General features: G+C 32.5%; 1 long non-coding RNA gene across 1 annotated transcript in view; it reads right to left on the reverse strand.

The window, feature by feature from the left end:
* Positions 1-1,686: 1,686 nt before the first annotated feature.
* Positions 1,687-17,984, reverse strand: part of LOC118185245 (uncharacterized) — a 57,032-nt gene continuing 40,734 nt past the window's right edge. Inside the window, exon 3 of the long non-coding RNA XR_004757567.2 lies at positions 1,687-2,118. This is a non-coding gene — a long non-coding RNA (uncharacterized LOC118185245). The remainder of the gene's footprint in view (positions 2,119-17,984) is intronic.

A 17,984-nucleotide genomic window follows, 5' to 3' on the forward strand; every position in this document is an offset into this window, starting at 1 on the left:
ATAACGTCTCAAATTTATTTTAGTTCTGTTATTCATTGCAGCCAATTAGCAACAGACATATCGATCAAAGTCATTTTTATTGAAATTTTGTTTGGTAATTTAACGCAACTAATGCACATAACAATAGCAAAGAGTAATTTGCCACGTAAATGGAGTTACAGTTATATAATTTTCTTTCTAAACAATATTTACATTGCTTTCTCCTACCTAACAACCTGATGGTTAGATAGTTTTCTTTATAGTACTAATTCTTTTCACTATATAAATTAATTAAAATTTTATGATTACCTGTTTTCTTAATACTACCATAACAACTAAATAGAAACATTTAGCTGAAAAATATTAAAGGAGTATCTTGCAAATTAACAAACTAACACACTTAAACTCTTTTGATGTTTACGATGCTTTTTGAGGATATTTACAAAATTTTTGGAGGGGAGTTATATTATGTACGGCTATATTAACTTACATCAAATATTTCTAATGCAAAAAACCTTGATCTATCGTACACCAATAACCGAGAACAGTTTTCTTCGGTTAAGATATTCTTAGGTTTACTCTAATTTTAACAACCTAGCTAAAGTAAATAGTAGCGTAGTAAATTTATTTCACAATCCAACACTCGGTGAAGTATTAGCAGTCGACCTATAGGCTGACCTCCAGTACCTATAGGTCAGCAATGACCAACTGCTTTGGCGTATGCTAATGGTTTTCGAGAAAATTTTAGTTTAAAAATTTTACTTTAAATATTTATCTAAATTTACTGCACTGCCATATACTGGTGATGGATGAGTTGCCTCACTTCACCGCCCACACTGGTAACGTAGGCTTTACTTTAAGCGACCCTCAGTCTGTAGGTCTTTTAGGACTAACGGCTTTGAAAGCTATAAGTGCATTCCGGCTTAGTTTCAATTCGAATATTAATCTAAATTTACTGCACTACAGCACTGTGGGTTGGTCATAACTGGTCTTCAGCTTGTATTTACCAGTGACAATCGTGACGGAAAGCGACATGCTTCAGTTAAATTTTAATTTAAAATTTTATCTAACTAAACAGCACTTATTCATTACGATACTGTAAGTGAGTCTCATTTTGTAGGTCATCGTTAATCACAGCCGTAAAGGGATTCGATAGGCTTTGTTTTACTTCAGTTTAAATATTTATTTAAATTTAATGCATTGTCTCCATTCGTGACCTGTGGGTCCAATTGGTGACCTACTCTGAACCTATACATTACGGTGACTAGCGGTTTGACGGGGTACCGACTTAATTTTAACTAAGAAATACTATTTACATTTACTGCACCCTCTCTCATCAGTTGTCCTGCGGGTTCACCGCAAATGACTGTCAACCGTATGTTTTCGGTTGACAGTTTGGTTGACCTTGATGGACATCTACCCCTGCAATTGTTACCTGGAAACCCCTGTAATTGTGTTAGGTACTTGTGTTCGGTTTATTTTAAATTTTAAATGCTATCTAAGTTTTGCGCACTTCCCCACACATGTTATTTATTATTTGACAATTAATGACTACTAATATGTAGATAATTGGAGACCAGTGTCTTTCAGTTACCTTCGATTTTATTTTGTTTTAATAATTTACCTAAGTACAAGGTGTTCATAATTAACTCACCACATAAAGCTGCATTTTAAAAAATACAGAATAAGAGAAAGGGAAAAAAGAACTGGTAATTTTATTTAGCACTTTAATTTCATATTTAATACACATGAACATGAGCAACTTTAGTTCCTCGGAAATATCAAGTTTAAAACAAAACAAAAGAGAAACACGGCAAAATGAAACATAAAAATAACAAAGCAACAAACTTGTGTCTGGCGTAGATTTAGTCAAGAACTCAATAGATTTTGAAGGTAAACAGGTACAAGTCCCTCTTTATCAGGAGCAAAGAAATCTGCAAAGCTGGGAAGTCTTGTAGACTACTTCGCTGTTGGGAAGAAAGACCTTTTCATAGCAGAACTGCTCTCCTGGGAAGAGTACTGTTTTCGGAGATTTCTCGTAACCAGAAAATGCATAATGCTCGTAACCGCAAATGACTGTACTTTTTGACTGCATAACGACATTTTGTCTGTAAACAAACAAGTTCCCTGCTGCCATTCCTAAAAATTAGAAAAATGATATTCATCGAACTAAAGGTTTTTATGGCGATATAAATTATTTCCGGTTATTTCGTAAAATTACGCTTAAATTTAATTTTGGTATACCATGATTAAATTATGGACACGCTGATCTGTAAGTTTAGATATGTATAATTTACAATATACTCGTGCGCAATTGATAAGTTGTTTTAACATGTATAGAATTATTTAAATTAATAAAAAATGCTTCTAAGAGCGTATACTCTGTACTTGGACCAGAACTGTTTTTATGTTAGTTTTATTTTATTAATTTTCCTTATGATAAATGCAGGCTTAAATAAATTTAAAATTACTCAACAATTAGAATATTAAATTATTATTCTGCACATTCTTTCATATAATAGAATAGAAACAGATTATAAGTTTTGGCTTAAAAATGGAGATTAAATTAGTTATAATTCCTAAGTTCCTTAAGAAATAAAACTTAAGTTTAAGAAAACGTAAAAAAGAAAATTTAGGAAGTGAGGCTCAATTCGCATTTCTTCCAGCTGCATTATTCACTTGAAAAGCGAGCCTTTGAAAATCATAACAATAATCCTTTAAATTATAAGAATAAGTTGACTGTTTGTAAGGAATCAATATTTCACAGGAAAACACCTGGTTGTCCAACATTTACAAGCAGTTTAAATTTCTAGTACAATATTGGGAACTATACATAATATTCAAGATATCGTAATACTAATAACACACAACTGTACATCTGTTCAACTACTGGTCGCAGAATTCTACTTCGTCCATTTTCAAAACAGAATTATAAATTTATTGCAAGCAACAATAAATACAGTTGAGCACGGTTAGGTAACAGTTAACGTCTTGGATTCACAAAATGCTCCTCACCTTTTGGAGATGTCCCTACTCCCTGTTCCCAGTTATATTTACTAAGACGTAGAGTCTTCTGCGAAACATTCACAATTGCCTGAAAACTTCCCCTTTTAAATTCTTTTAATGTAAAATAGAACATGAGCTATAAAATTTGTTGATGTTTGAATTTAAAAACTGCAGATTTAAATCTTGAAATTAAATACAATCAAAAAGTATTTCAAAAACCGTTTAAATCGATTCGACCTACATAATTTAAATAATTTATAAATGTCAAGCTTTATTTCACATTCCTTTCAAGAAAAGGAGCATCAGTGCTTTTCGTGGAACAACGGAAAGGGTTTTTCTTGATCACAGCAACAATTTTCTAATGAACCATTTAAAAGTTAAATGCTGATTGATGGCTGAAGTAATATTTCCAATAGGTTTTTTTTTACGCTAAACTAAATTTTTAATAATTTCCAAAATTTAACTTTTATTTGACATTTTGCAATTCCTATCGATTTTATGATGAATCCATACGTATCTTATTCATATGAAACTCGAGTTCACATTGATTATTCATATGAGGTTCACATGAATATATGAATGAAAATCATAAACTTGTCATACAGTCATAAAACTTGTGATCAGTTGCGTGCTGTACTTGCATTGAGCAACTAAAACACGCACCTAAAGAATGTTTATTGGATTATTTCCCTACTTTAAATATAATAAAAATAATGTTTACATTAGTGCATACATTTATGAAACCAACTTTCCGTAGAATATTAAACGTCGATCGATTTTTTCTCAATAATTTTCCGACACGACTGACTGTACTTGCAGACACTCTGTCGCCAGTTTAATTCGACTGAATGCAAAAACTGCGTGGAAAATGAGCTTAAGTACTTCAAACGGAAAGAAAAATAGACCGTGACAAATGTCCGCACGTGACTCAACCCTTGACCTAAGCTTAATCATGAGAGCTGCTGTCTATGCCAGATATTTTAGCACTTTTTTAACACTTCTCATAAACACAATAAGCATATGCGTAATTTGCGAAATGCCATTTCTTAAAGTGAATTCAGCAACAAACAAAATACAAATGAATAAAATGTGCAAATTGTCTTTTCGTTTCACTATCACAAAGTATTTGCACTTAAAATAATTCACATAACTACCCGTAACTTAAAGAAAAATAAGGGCAAAACAAGTTTTAAAATATTTTTATTTCGTGTGAACCGGTATTATTATTGAGCACTACAAACCATGAACTTATTTACATAAAGCTATAAATAAATTTATTGTACTTCACTTTATTTATAAAAAGATTTGAATTTAATTTTTAAAAGTAAATTCGAAGTACTGTGTCCTTTTCACTGATGTTTGAATATGATTCCAGTCAAAGTTGGTTTTAAGTTCAAATATACAACTGTTTCAACTAATGTGGGTTTTCAAATAGTTATTTTTTATTTAATTTATTTAACAAAAGCTTAATACTCTCAGCTGCGAATTTTGTGTTTAATTTCAGTTCTAGATTTTTAAAGTTTATTTTAATGAATCCGTTATTTCTTACATTAAATCACTCCTGCGCTTCTAATGTTTCATTTGTTCCTCCAGAAAATGTAAATAAAGGGAGTTTAAATAACAAGCGAAACTCTAAGTGTATAGAGAGAGTTTACAATCTCAGCTTGCCGCGATGGAACTCCTCTGTTAATACCTATCCTTAGGGCTGATGAATTCGAATGAAATTATTTCAATCATCTCTGGGTTACAGAACCAGACTGTTTTTTAGACTTAAACTGAAATTTGTAAAGAATTTGAGTCTCTGGGACCAGACCCGAAGAAAAGAAGTTAATTTTATCATTTCAGTTTCCTGTAATTCAAGCTGAAATGAATATACAGTTTTTAGTTTGCTTTTACTCTGTTGCTGTTATTTGGGCATTCTAGGTGTGAACGTAAAGCCTAGATGATAATTCTTCTGGTGCTCTAGGAAGTTCAGACTAGTGTACAGACTAGGTAAAATAGAATTTAACGTAACACATTCACAAGTTTTATTTCTGCTTATATTTAAAGCATTTATTGTTTGGATGAACAGCTTTGGCTCTTAATGGTGTTATTTTTTAACAAGTTACGATTTCGAATAACTTAAGTAACAGAATTAGAAAAATATAGGACAGTACTTCCCTAAATATGGATTCAGAAAGGCTGCGAAAACAAATTTTGGCAAGAGAAAAGTAAATAAATGTACAGGACAATCGCTAAATGTGGCAATAGGTTTTGTTTTGGTGAGAGTTGTAAGGAATTTTCTCCTTTCGTTCCGCTTGCCTTCGTACTGTCGGCTAGTAAGCAAGAGGTTCGAAGTTCGAATCCCGAGGAGGGCATTTGAAAATTTCCATTTAGGTAAACGAAGTTTTTTTTTTTTTTTTGATAATTCAGCCACTCATCAGTCTAGTTGTTGCTGCTATCAGACATGGTTAGTCTTCAATATTTAATATAAAAAAACAAGATTCATATTACCATATTCATATCTTCATCAACCCCTTTATCTTATTTTCTATAATATGCAGTATACAACATAATTATGATACAAATAATACCACAAAAATAAGGATAACAATTAGACTAAGAATATAAACAAAAGTTTCGAAAAAAAGGGATATATTCGATTTATGTTTTATTTTTTGTGTCATTATTATTTTTAGTTTCAAAAATATGAACAAGTATACAGAATCAAAATCGCGGATTTCAGCTGCACAAATGTTTTCGATTTTAATTCGAAACACCTTCATTTAATGAAGCTACATTTGGAGTTGTTCATAATTTCATAATTTTCATAATATTTAATATTTTTCTTAATATTTCATATTATTTAAAAGATTGGGTGCTCTTAAAAAGGCCTTTTTCGAACTTGAAAAGAACAAACGATAAACTCAGCATTTACAGATCACTTTCGTATTTCCACATTTCTAAAGCTCTGTGTTATTTAATGATGTGTTAAAATTTGAATTTTGTCTTAGAAATAAACATGCGGCCTCTCGAATACTCAATTTCAATTAAGCTGCAGGCCAATTAAACTGATAAACCTCTTTTTAAACTTCTTCAGTCTTATTCTTAACAAGGCGGGTAACCCTGATACCTCAGGAATTTGGACAATGTGAACCCTTTAAAAGTATTTAGTCTACACTAACTCAGAAATACACAGGTAATTAGGTTAACTGGTATGAAAACATTTTTTGTTCAGGAAGGACTATTTTCATGAAGAAAATTCTAAAGAAATAGGCTTATAATACCTCCTATACTTAAGAAAACAATCAATTATCTATAGGCTAAGCAAAGAGACTATGAAGCTAAGCATGTTTAAATTTTATTATAGTCCTAAAAGTGTATGTTACATTGTATTGAGGGAAAAGATCTCAGTATACATAATTAAAAAAATGATATTCGTATGACTTCGCTTTTTAAACATGCTGTAATTTAAAATCTTCTTGAATATATTAATACTAAAACTCTTCTGAGCAGAAAGTACTTATCAAATCCTTTTCATAGTGGTAATAAGCATAAGTGTTTATATGAAAGAGATAATTTTGGCTTTGCTTTTACGTACACAAAAGAAGAAATCATTTAAACACATACGATCAATTAAAATACAAAATAAATCTTTCTCAAAGAGAAAAAAATGGCTTTCAAATAATTTAAACACGAACCGAGATTCATCATTCTTCGCAGACAAATAAAAAGTGCCTTTTGAAGAAGAAAAATGAAATTCTGAATTAAAATGCTTGTACTGATATTACACTTAGTTTGAAGCTACTAAATTTTCAAGGGATGCTCGCGAAAACTAATTAGGTGGTAATTAAAATCTGAGTTTCCTATCAGCTTAATATGCAAGAATGAAAGAAATTGGGAAGCATTTGAAATAATTACTGAGAAGGGAGATGCATCACAGAATTACCTGCAAAAGCTTTTTTTTTAGAAAGCACTTTTCTGCAAATCATTTTTCTTAATTTTCAGTTCAGAAAGTAGTATGCATCTTAAATAAATATACTGAAGTTCACTATCTAATAATATTTAAAATTTGGCAATATTCCCGGATTTGAAGAGCGGATTTTTGTTTGGTTGAAAATAACTGGCCTTGATTTACGCAGGTTTCCTTTATTATGCCTCAAGCCTCAAACTAAAGTCAAAATATTCTATAATATTTTATTCGGAAAATCTGAATGAATCAACAATAACTTTATAAAATATGACTTAAGCAACAGAAGGACGTTAGCTTTAAATATTTGAAATACTGTATGGAAAATGGCTTCCTGCTACACAAAGAAGAGATCGTTAAACATTTCGGAAATCGGGATTCATGGAATATGACATGCTGGTGCATAAAAAAGAAATATCTGAAGATCTGAGAAACTGTGGTTTCCTGAAAAAGCTTTGTGATAGTCGAAACAAAAAGGCCGCGTACCAGATAACCTTAAACCAAGCTTTAGTCAATATTCAGTTCATCGAAATAACGTTAAAATGCAGAGAACATTCAGGAAGTGTAGACGACTGTTCTGAAGTTTAAGCAGGAATCATTCACCAGGAAAAAGAACAAATTACAACATGAAGATACCGATGGGGGATCTCAAAAAGAAAGAATTTGCATCTTTTTATTATTTGCACACTGAAATATTTTGTTTAATGACTAGTATAAAAAATCAGAGTTAATTTTAAATAACCTTATTTCAACAATGAAAGGTATAGAGTTACTTTTTTAAAATTTAGAAGAAAATTACGCAGCATTTGACACAAGATATTGTTATGTGATGGAAACTAGATGTCTAAAATATGTAAAACTGAAAACATATATTTTATTCCGTAATACGAAACTAGACTCGTATGTCTTTCGCTCAAAAGTAATTAAAAATATGATAATTTTATATTCCCTCGTTATGATGATATTCATCTCATAATTTGTTCAAATGGCACGCGCCGTAAGGAATCCTTGCATTCTTAAGCTTAATAAAATTAATTAAAATTAGAATTTAATCACACCTCATTTTGAACCTGGTATCTAATCAGAAGATAGCAATCAATTTTCATTCCTTGTCGTAGGCGTATCATTATGCCAATTTAGACTCAATGTTTATATTACTCGAAGGAAAAGCTCCTCCTGCTAAACCCATTTTTGCTCTTGAAAATGAAAATTTTCAATGCTGTTTTAAAGAGGGTGGTTGAAGATAAGAAAGAGATGGAATGCTTTTAGAAGTAAAACAAAGTCTTCAGTATTCAACAAACAATTTTTCATACAATAATCTTTTTTGACCGAGTAATAGATTTAATTGCGTTGTATAAAGTTATTTCTTGTAAAATTTCCTTACGCACGAATCACTTACAAAAAGATTTGGATTCAGAGTTTTACACACACACACAAAAAAAAAAAACTGTTTTAAAAAGACGTATTAATTTAAATCATAAGTTGCTCAAATAATTAAACTTCGCCAAATGCCTGGTTTGAGAAAATATTTCCTTGAGGTGTACTTTGTTTCTTAACTGAATGTCTCTGAATGATACATCAATCGCAAAACATTCAAGGAACTAGGCCAAATATAATTTATAAATTCACTAATACTCATTTTTATATAAATGCTATCTCTCTTATTTTTATAGTATATTTTATAATTTTATAATTGATTTGACAGTGGAATTAATGCTTTTTTCCGTGCTGTTTAGAACACTTGAATTTACTTTGAATTTTCCTTCCTTTCTATTAATTTCCCTAGCTTCCTATTCTTCTCAATTTAGGAATTATTTAAACTTTTTACCTCAATTAATGTCTGAAACATTTCGAGTTTTCTGCTTTTATGAATTTTACGAATATTTTATCTACAAGTCTCAGCTAGAAGACAACTGGCAGGTGGAGACAGACAGAACACTAGCGTGCATGAATTACTGGAAAATGTACGTTAGCTCTGCTGTTCATGGTCTTATGATTAGAGCTGTGGGGTAAACATTATATTCAATGAAAATTTGTGAACGGCGTCTTAAAATCATTTTTAGTCCTTAGTTTTTAGCAGATGATAAAAAAATAACTAAATAAATATAAATTAAAATAAAATAAACAACCGAACTTATATATCCTTCAGAAAGTTGTAGAGACATAAGATTTCTTCAGAGATGAAACTGAGAAAGCATTCACTCTCGCCAGGATTCGAAGCACGGCTCTCGGATTTGCTAGCTAGACGTGTTATGTCATACACCAAGAGAGTATGTACAGTGAAATGCGATAATTACGTATAGAATTTAACAAATCAATTGATTTGCTTTTATCAAATTGTGTCATTGAACGAAACCTGCCAAAAATTTACATAACTGTTTCTCAAATATACTCTGAAATCAGAATGATGTTACGTTAGACGTTTCATGGAGTTGTATTTTCTTTGTGAAACAGAATGCTTTTCACTCATTATCAAAATCTGTATTTCAGTACTAAAGAAAGATTATTGGTGGAAAAATCGGGGAGAAATCAATGGAATTCGAAAGCATCGTCATACAAAACGTTGTAATAGGGTAATAAAAAGGAAAAAAAAAACAACATAGTTCTAGTACTCACTGGTGACACAAACGGACAGAAACAAGTGGAGGCACCAAAACATCGCCATGGTATCGCCTCACTGCACTAACTACCAATGCACCCCCACGAGGCACATTAACGCCATGATCGGATATTTGTTTACATTACAGCATTCATAATAGTTACATATTCCACATCTACCTTTACGTTTACTATTGCGCACCGTTTTTATGTAGTTTGGATACACGAGCTGAAACGGGTTTGGCCTTTTAAGCCCAAATTAAGTGACATATTGCTTATTATAAAGCTATTTAATAGCTAGATATAGTGGATCGTTTTTGCTAGCTCTGATATATGCTGACTTTATTTTAGAATAGAGGAAACAGGTTCGTATTCCAGTTAATTTATTTATCAAGTTATATCATATTATCATATTATGTGCTATAGCTTAATAAAGCTATATTTTACTAAAAAAAGAGTTCTTGAGTGAGCTAGAAAAATTTTAAAATTATGGATAACTATAGAAATACTTTTACAGTATTACAAATAATTGCTCTGAGCACAAAATAAGGTACTTTTTGTAAGTATGTTCATTTCAGCAGCCTTTATTTGCCATTTCACTCCTTCTTCAGATTGTTGACATAGTATACGGTAACGCTTTAAAAAGTTATAATCCTCTCCTTAGAAATTACAAAGATCATAATTTGTATGTTTGGTAAAAGTGTACAGACATTAGGTTATTTCGAGGCAAGAGATGTGAAAAATGAGCAATGCCCTCGCCGGGACTAGAACCATAGACCTCTCGAATACGCATCGAGCGTGCTGACCACTACACCACGAAGACATGCTAAGAAGGCGGAAGAAATACCTTATATACTCACCCTTTTAAAGGGTGACTGGGGTTTTTAGGGTACCCATTTGCCCAATCCTGGTGGTGAAGAATCATTATTCACCACCTTTTAGTTCGGGCGCCTGTGTAGAGCTATTAGGTTATTTCGCGATAGGAGGGATGAAAGATAAGCAATGCCCTCGCAGGAACTCGAACCACGGGCCTCTCGAATACGCGCGGAGCGTGCTGACTACGGAGGTATGCTAAGAAGGCAGGAGAAATGCCATTTATTTTTAAATGGATAAAAAATTGTGCAAAAGAGATTTCGTTTTAAGAGTTATTAAAGGGCTTGTTATGTAAGTATAGAAATAATTGAATATAATAATAAAAATGAGAGAAAGGAATTAAATAAATTAAAATATACCAGTGTAAAATTTCTCACAATTTGCTACATTAACTAAAATATGTGACCTGTGTGATTACTAATCATAAGTTGTCTTAACTTTCATTCTTTGAGATATATAAATACAGCTGAGGCTAATAGCCAGTTTGTATTCGTATTAGATGTTGATTGCATGTCATTTAAAACGATGTTTAAGTAACTGGAAACTGAATTCGGCATGCGGAAGACCTTTTTCTTGGCCATTACTAATTGACTGCTATGGGAAAGAGGTAACAATGATTTGGCAATAGCTGCGTCATTTATCTCTAAGATTGGCTGAAAGTCCTTGAAACCTATAATTAAGATATTTCTCTTAGTTAAGGAGAACTGATGTCATTCATTTACAACTAATTTACCAGTTAATTGTTGACTCTTTTGCATTACGACACCTTAATTAATTTACATATAATTAGTATAAGATGGGAAACTTAATTTCTTCATTTAGGGAACATATCTGCGTAGTAATGAGCAAAGGAAAAAAATAGCTAAACGTAAAGAACATCATTTCATTCAGAAATGCGATTAATATATTAAGCACGCTTGGCTGCTTGCAAGTATTAAATGTACTTGCAGTTATTAATAATTGGGAAAAAAATGTGAAAACCCTAATTTTTTGAGTTATCTGCAGCTGTATGTGAAGCTTTGCTTTAGTCACTTAAATAGATATTTCTAATTTAGTAAAGTATGAACCCAAAGTATAGAAACATTTGTAAGAATTTTTCAAATCTAGAATTATGTAATTACTGTGTTTTTCCCGTTTATTTGAGATTATTAAAGCTTCAGTACAAACTGAAAACTAAATGTTACGTACAAAGGATAAATTAAAATAGCCCATACATTGTGTATGCTATTTCAAATTATCTTAAATAAATAAAATTTATTCTGTTTAAAGAATGTTACGTCTTACAAACATTATGAATAAAATATTAAATCACAAATGTTACAAAGTACCAGTTTCAAACAAAGCTATATGTTTTCATGGTAAAACTGTAGGAAAAGGAGAGAAAAATCTCAAAAACTGAAAAAGAGAATATGAATCAAATTTTCTTATTTTAAAAATTAAATGAAAAACTACTTTAAAAACTCAGCCTATGTTAATTTTTACCGTTCCGTGACTCAGGACGTCTGATTCTTAACAGATAATATTACTTACGCTTTATAATGAGTTCCATTTTATTAACAATAAATATATATGTTAAAAATACAGGTTAAATTATTAAATAGCATCATCCACCGAGCGCATCATCTCCTGTGTGCAAGAGTCCTGACAAATTTATTAAATCAGAAAATTGCTACATCTTTCCTTTTCTTACTTATTTTCATTTGTTTTTCCCTATACAGATAGATGCGCAGCAAGATGGATAAAAAAAATGAGAATTACTTGATGTTGTTACTCTCCTTTTAATTTTAATTCTTAAAAAAAAAAAAAAAAAAAAAAAAAAAAAGAGTTTTGCTTTCTAAATTTAAAACAAAATTACGAATTACGAAAATCTACGATGGTAATACGAAAACATTATAAAAAACAATAACAGCTGAGAAAAATAGAAGAATTGAAATAAATTCGTAATAAAAACTTTTAGAGTAATTAGGATTTTTTGAAGCAGGAGACGTGAAAAATGAGAAACTTCCTCGCCGGGACTCAAACCTGGACTTCTCGAATACGCGCCGAGTGGGCTGTGTGCTAACCGTTACACCACGAAGGCAAGTGAAGGAGAGAGGAAATATCTTATATATTCCCGTTTTAAAGAGCGACTGGGGATTAAAGGACCCAGTTGCCAAATCCTGGTGGTGAAGAATCATCCTCCACCACCGTTTAGTTCGGGCGCCACTGTAGATACATTAGGTTATTTTTGATGCCAAGAAATTGAAGAAATGAGCAATGCCCTTTCCGGAACTAGAGCCTCAACCTCTCAAATACGCGCCGAGTGTGCTACCCGTTACATCATGAAGGCATGCGGAAAGAAGGGAGAGACTACCTTATCCGTGGGATATTACATTAATTTATACTCAGATCCCTTATCTGCATATATGGTGCTTTTCCGCCCTTTTCAAAAGTATAAAATTGTTAATGAAATTAAGCGTATTTATTAAGAATTAAGAAAGAAGCATATTTTGAATTCACATTGGATCAAAGCTCGCGCTGGCCATTAAGGGAATGACAGAACGGATGCACTAACAAAAGATGCCGCCCTGGTGGTTGGGGCCGAAAAGCTTTCTATTCAAGATTCGAAAAAGAAGACATATACTATAACAGAAGAAAAGCTGATTAAAGACTGGAAAAATCTGTGGAATCTCTCCGAAAGAAACAAAAATTATTTAAGTTGCTTAAAAATTAGAAAAAAAAAAAAAAAAAAAATGCAAATTTTAGGAGATGTAGATGTCAATCAAATTCTTACGGATTGCATGGAAGGTTCCCTGCTTACTTAAAAAGGTTCCAGCCCCAGGAAAATGATATATGTAAAGTTTGTAATAAATTCGGCGATTCAAAGCATTTTGCCGAGGATTGTTGCCTGACTGGAAGTGTGAGAGGAAAATATGAAGAAATTTGCAAAAGATGCAAATTGTGAATAAGTAGAATACTGTATCGAGATATAACGAAACAGAAAATCATATTGAAGTGAGATATTATTGAAATGAAATTATAAATTTAAGATGAATTTTGACAATATAAAAGAAATTTGAATAACAACTGAAAGTAAAATTTATTAAGAACTGGTGAGCGAATAATCGCTTGAGTTCGTGAGACAGAAAATAAAACTTGGGAAGGGTTAAATACCCTTTATTATTCAAAATTAAATTCACAGAACTCCTTCTTGGAGTTTTACAAGAAAGCCTCCACTCGGGCTTTAACTCAGGAACTAAGAAATTAAACTTAACTAATTAAACTTAAAATTTATAAAGGATTAAAACTTAGGAAAGTACATATAAATTAAAACGATACCTCTATATACTGTTTTCACCGAGAGTGTTTGGGATGTGTTTATTTGTTTTACGTGTGATTTTATTTCTTTTATAATCCGTTTTTTCTTCTGAGTTTTTTATGTTCGTTTTATGTGACTGTATGATGTGGTGTTTATATTAGCATTGCAACGTATCACCAGATGTTTATTAAGTTTGTTACGTTCCGTTATTTAATCATTTTATTTTGTTATATTTCGTTGTTTAATGTTCGTTTGTTGTTGGATTGGCCTGACCCGTCATAGCCGTATGGCAGGTTTCGCCTGCTAGGTGGGCTGGGGTCGAGTGCTTAGAACTAACCATTAATCTTATATATTCCCTCTTTTAAAGGGCGATTGGGGATTACGGGATCCAATCGCCAAATCCTCGTGGTGAGGAATCGTCATGCACCACCTTTAATTCGAGCGCCAATGTAGAGTCATTAGGTTTTTTGAAGCAGGAGATATGAAAAGTGAGCCGCGCCCTCACCGGGACTCGAAACGGTACCTCTCGAATACGCGTCGAGTGTGCTAACCGTTACACCACAAAGGCATGCTGAAGGAGAAAAAATCCTTACAAACTGAAGGGAACAAGGAGAAAAGAAGGAAATAGTGCTCATTAGCTATGTCTAGATAAGCTGCTAAACTGAGATTTCTCTTTGAACCTTTGGTGGCTTTCGTAAGAATTAGGCTGAATTAGAAAATACTGAATGAAGTTAATTACATAATTTTTACTTCCTTGTAAGAAACAAAAGTCCGTATTGTAGTCGCAAAAATTTCAGGAATCATATTTCAACGGAAATATCCATTTTGACCATTCACGAAACCATTTGGACGAATTGTTTTTGCGTGACGTCTGTACCTACGGACCTCCCCCCCCGGGGGTTGACTCAGGAGAATTCCTGGGAACTACTGGTTAGGATTTGTACCTAGACAGTCTCAACCACGGGGGTATATAATTTGTGTTCACAGGTCGGGTATTGTACTCAGGTTGGTTCAGGCTTGGCAGCGACCGTACTTGTACTGTCGTGTCTGTTCCTCTGACTGTGGTGGAGCTATATCGTACGTATATTTGACCTTATCGACGGTTTTTTGGCCCTCAGAGTCCCAGTGTCGGGAAATGACAGAGTAAGGCAAGGCATCCAAAAACGAACTTATTCCATGCTGAGGGAGTGGTGCCCCAAGGCAAAGATGTCACAGCGATCCATTTTGAATTATATTCCAACGTTTTCGTCCTTGGTGAGACTTTGTATAAAGCCGGGCAGGGACTGTGGGGTCTCCGCCGCCGTTGAGAGGTCTCTGGATTTTGGATATTTCAACCCCGATAAGGCTAGTACCAAGACTGCGATCCTTCTCTAGCGTCCTGTACCTACGGAGAGAATAAAGAACTTCTTTTCCAAAACGAATTGCAAAATAGATTTTAAGTGGATGCAAAAGGGATTATTTCGTGATGTGTATATGTATCTCGCATACCTCAAAACGATTAGCCGACGTTGAAATTTTTTATATGGGACTGTTATAAGATTATGCATCTCCTTTTTTAAGTGCAATTGACAATAACAAACTTGTATACACATATATTGAAAGACCTTACCCGGCCTTGCTTTTGCAATCGTTCGTCGTAGTCGTATACTTTTACTTTAGTCATATACTTTCATGTTTTAGCAATGTCGAATTAAAAAAGTAAGCGCTTTTAACCAGGGTTATGAATAAAAACGGATATAGTGATTCCAGAATTTAATGTTGGAGAACAAGTCGATTATTCAGAAATAAGGACAATAACCATGAAGAAAATTTAGTTTAGATGTGATGTAGCGCGGATAAATGAAGTTTTTAAAATGAAACGTTATATCATATTTTATAAAGGAAGTCGGATGTATTGTGCTAAGAATTTTACAGAAAAATCAGTAAGTAATAAATGAATGAAGTAAAATTTTTACTTCATTTATTACTTACTGATTAGTAAAATTTTTCGCTCAGATTTCCAATTTAAATTATAGTCTTATCTTATCAAGTGTCAAAATTTAAAAAAAAATCCATCTGTGAGAATATCTAGCTGTTTAGCAAAGATGACAGTGGAACGAGGAGCATAGAGGTTCACAGCAAGCCGGTTACTGACTTTCTCTGTTGTTGTTGTTTTGCCCATATTGCATGTAACAATGGTTGCCAGAACTTACTCCAAAGAGAGGTTGAACTTCTATTTTGCACCCCCAATCTTGAGGGAGAGCACCTCGGGGGGATCCGGAGGTCTCTCATCCCTCTCCCCTTCCATCAATCTACTCGAGAGGACTTTCGGCTCGACGCATATTTAGAGTGCCGCTATGCCGCACTAACACTACACATTTACAAACATTCATGTCGGGCAGTAACAGATATGTCCCACAAGTCCGTTTCATTAAATTAGTCTTAAGAAATTTCAGTCGATTATAGAGATTAAATATATTGTTTGACGTTGAGTTTTATTTGAATATACTGTTTTACAAGAGTCTGAAGTTGAGTTTGACATTGAGTAGAAATCTTGAAGACATTGAAAAAAATCTGACATTTTAAAAAATGACATTGAGTAGTTGCTTGAGTTGAGTCGAAGATCCTTTTGCCTGTTTTCTGTTTCGCTTTTTGCCTGATGCTTGGCCAAATAGTCCTGATAAAGCAAAAATTAATTTCCGTAATCTTGTAAGATTATAACCTGTGTGCTTTTAAGTTAAAGTTGAAAAATCTTAAGAACTGGTGAGCGAATAATCGCTTGAGTTCGTGAGGCAGAAAATAAAACTTGGGAAGGGTTAAATACTCTTTATTATTCAAAATTAAATTCACAGAACTCCTTCTTGGAGTTTTACAAGAAAGCCTCCACTCGGGCTTTAACTCAGGAACTAAGAAATTAAACTTAACTAATCTTAACTAAAAGGATATAGCCAAAGCTATCAAAATTCTAACAGAGTTGGACCCTTAACGCTAAATAACGGCGAAACTATCAAAGGCCTAAAGTACGGCCGAGCACAATAATAGTTTAAAAGAGAGTAGCTTAAAAAGAGGAACGCGCGCTAGTCAGAATCACTGGCTCTCTCTAACGAAGTCAGTAGAACTTCACAGTTAAATAATTCTCCTCAATTGCTTTCAAACGTGATTCTAAAAATATGTTCTGGCCGGAAGTTGTAAGCTTGAAGTTAAGAAAAGATAGGACAGTGGCTTTAACTCCAAATTTACCTGTTAGATAAATTACCTTAATCCTTACAATCTATCGGAAAAGGTTAACAACCCCAAACAAAATAGTAAATAGGCTATGTGGTAGCAAGATTTAATTTCTTTTCTTTGACAATCTGTTCTTACACTCTTGAAACTACTGGTTGCCAAAACAAAAAACAAAATCCAGCAATTAATGTGTTTCCAAAATCAGGAGGATTTGCAACAGTTTGAAAATTTCTGGTTAGGTTTGCTTTATTAAAAATATTTTTAAGAAATAAAATTAAAAGCTTTAAGAGAAATTAAACTTTAAGAGAAATTAAAGAGAGAATATTTTCCGAAAAGCTTATCTGAAAGGTATATACTGTTATATTGTTATGCTAAAATTAGCTGAATTCCTGCAAATACTTTTCTTCTAACACATGATGGCTCAATAGGACATTAAATTTTGGAACAACGATTTATAAAAGCGAAATCCAATGTATACAAAATGCAATATATATATATATATATATATATGAATAAATAGAGTATAAAAAATTTTAAAACAGAATTATCCCAATATTATTTCCGCGCAATATGCTGCTGAAAATTAATCAATTATAGATCAGAAACAAAACATTTAGAACTAGATCCACAAAGACATGAAAGAAATGAAATTCAAAATCAGTAAAATCCAAAATTTCCTACAAATACGTAAACATTCAACAAATAATCACCAAACCAGAAGAATTATAGATATGAGAAATATAAAAATTCCAAAAAATCCAAAAACTGCAAGAAAAATGGGGCAAGCATGTCAAAACCAAAAATGAAATAAGAAATTTATATATTTAGCTGCGTCGTCAATCGGGGGTTGGTGCAACAAAAGAAGTAAAAAATTCAATTTTGAAGAATTTGTATAAAATTCATTTTGCATTATTTATATACATATATATATATATATATATATATCCTAATTTGGCAAACTGGAAGCGTTCTAGATGGATGCATAAAAGAGAGGCTTGTAGACGTGGCCAAATTCAGTCATTTCTTTTTTATTCATGGTTGACGCACAGTTTTACTTAATCCAACACAAAAACGTAA

Source organism: Stegodyphus dumicola, chromosome X1 (genome assembly GCF_044657685.1).
Source record: "Stegodyphus dumicola isolate Sdum_Otavi_A_Nest chromosome X1, ASM4465768v1".
NCBI lineage: Eukaryota > Metazoa > Arthropoda > Arachnida > Araneae > Eresidae > Stegodyphus > Stegodyphus dumicola.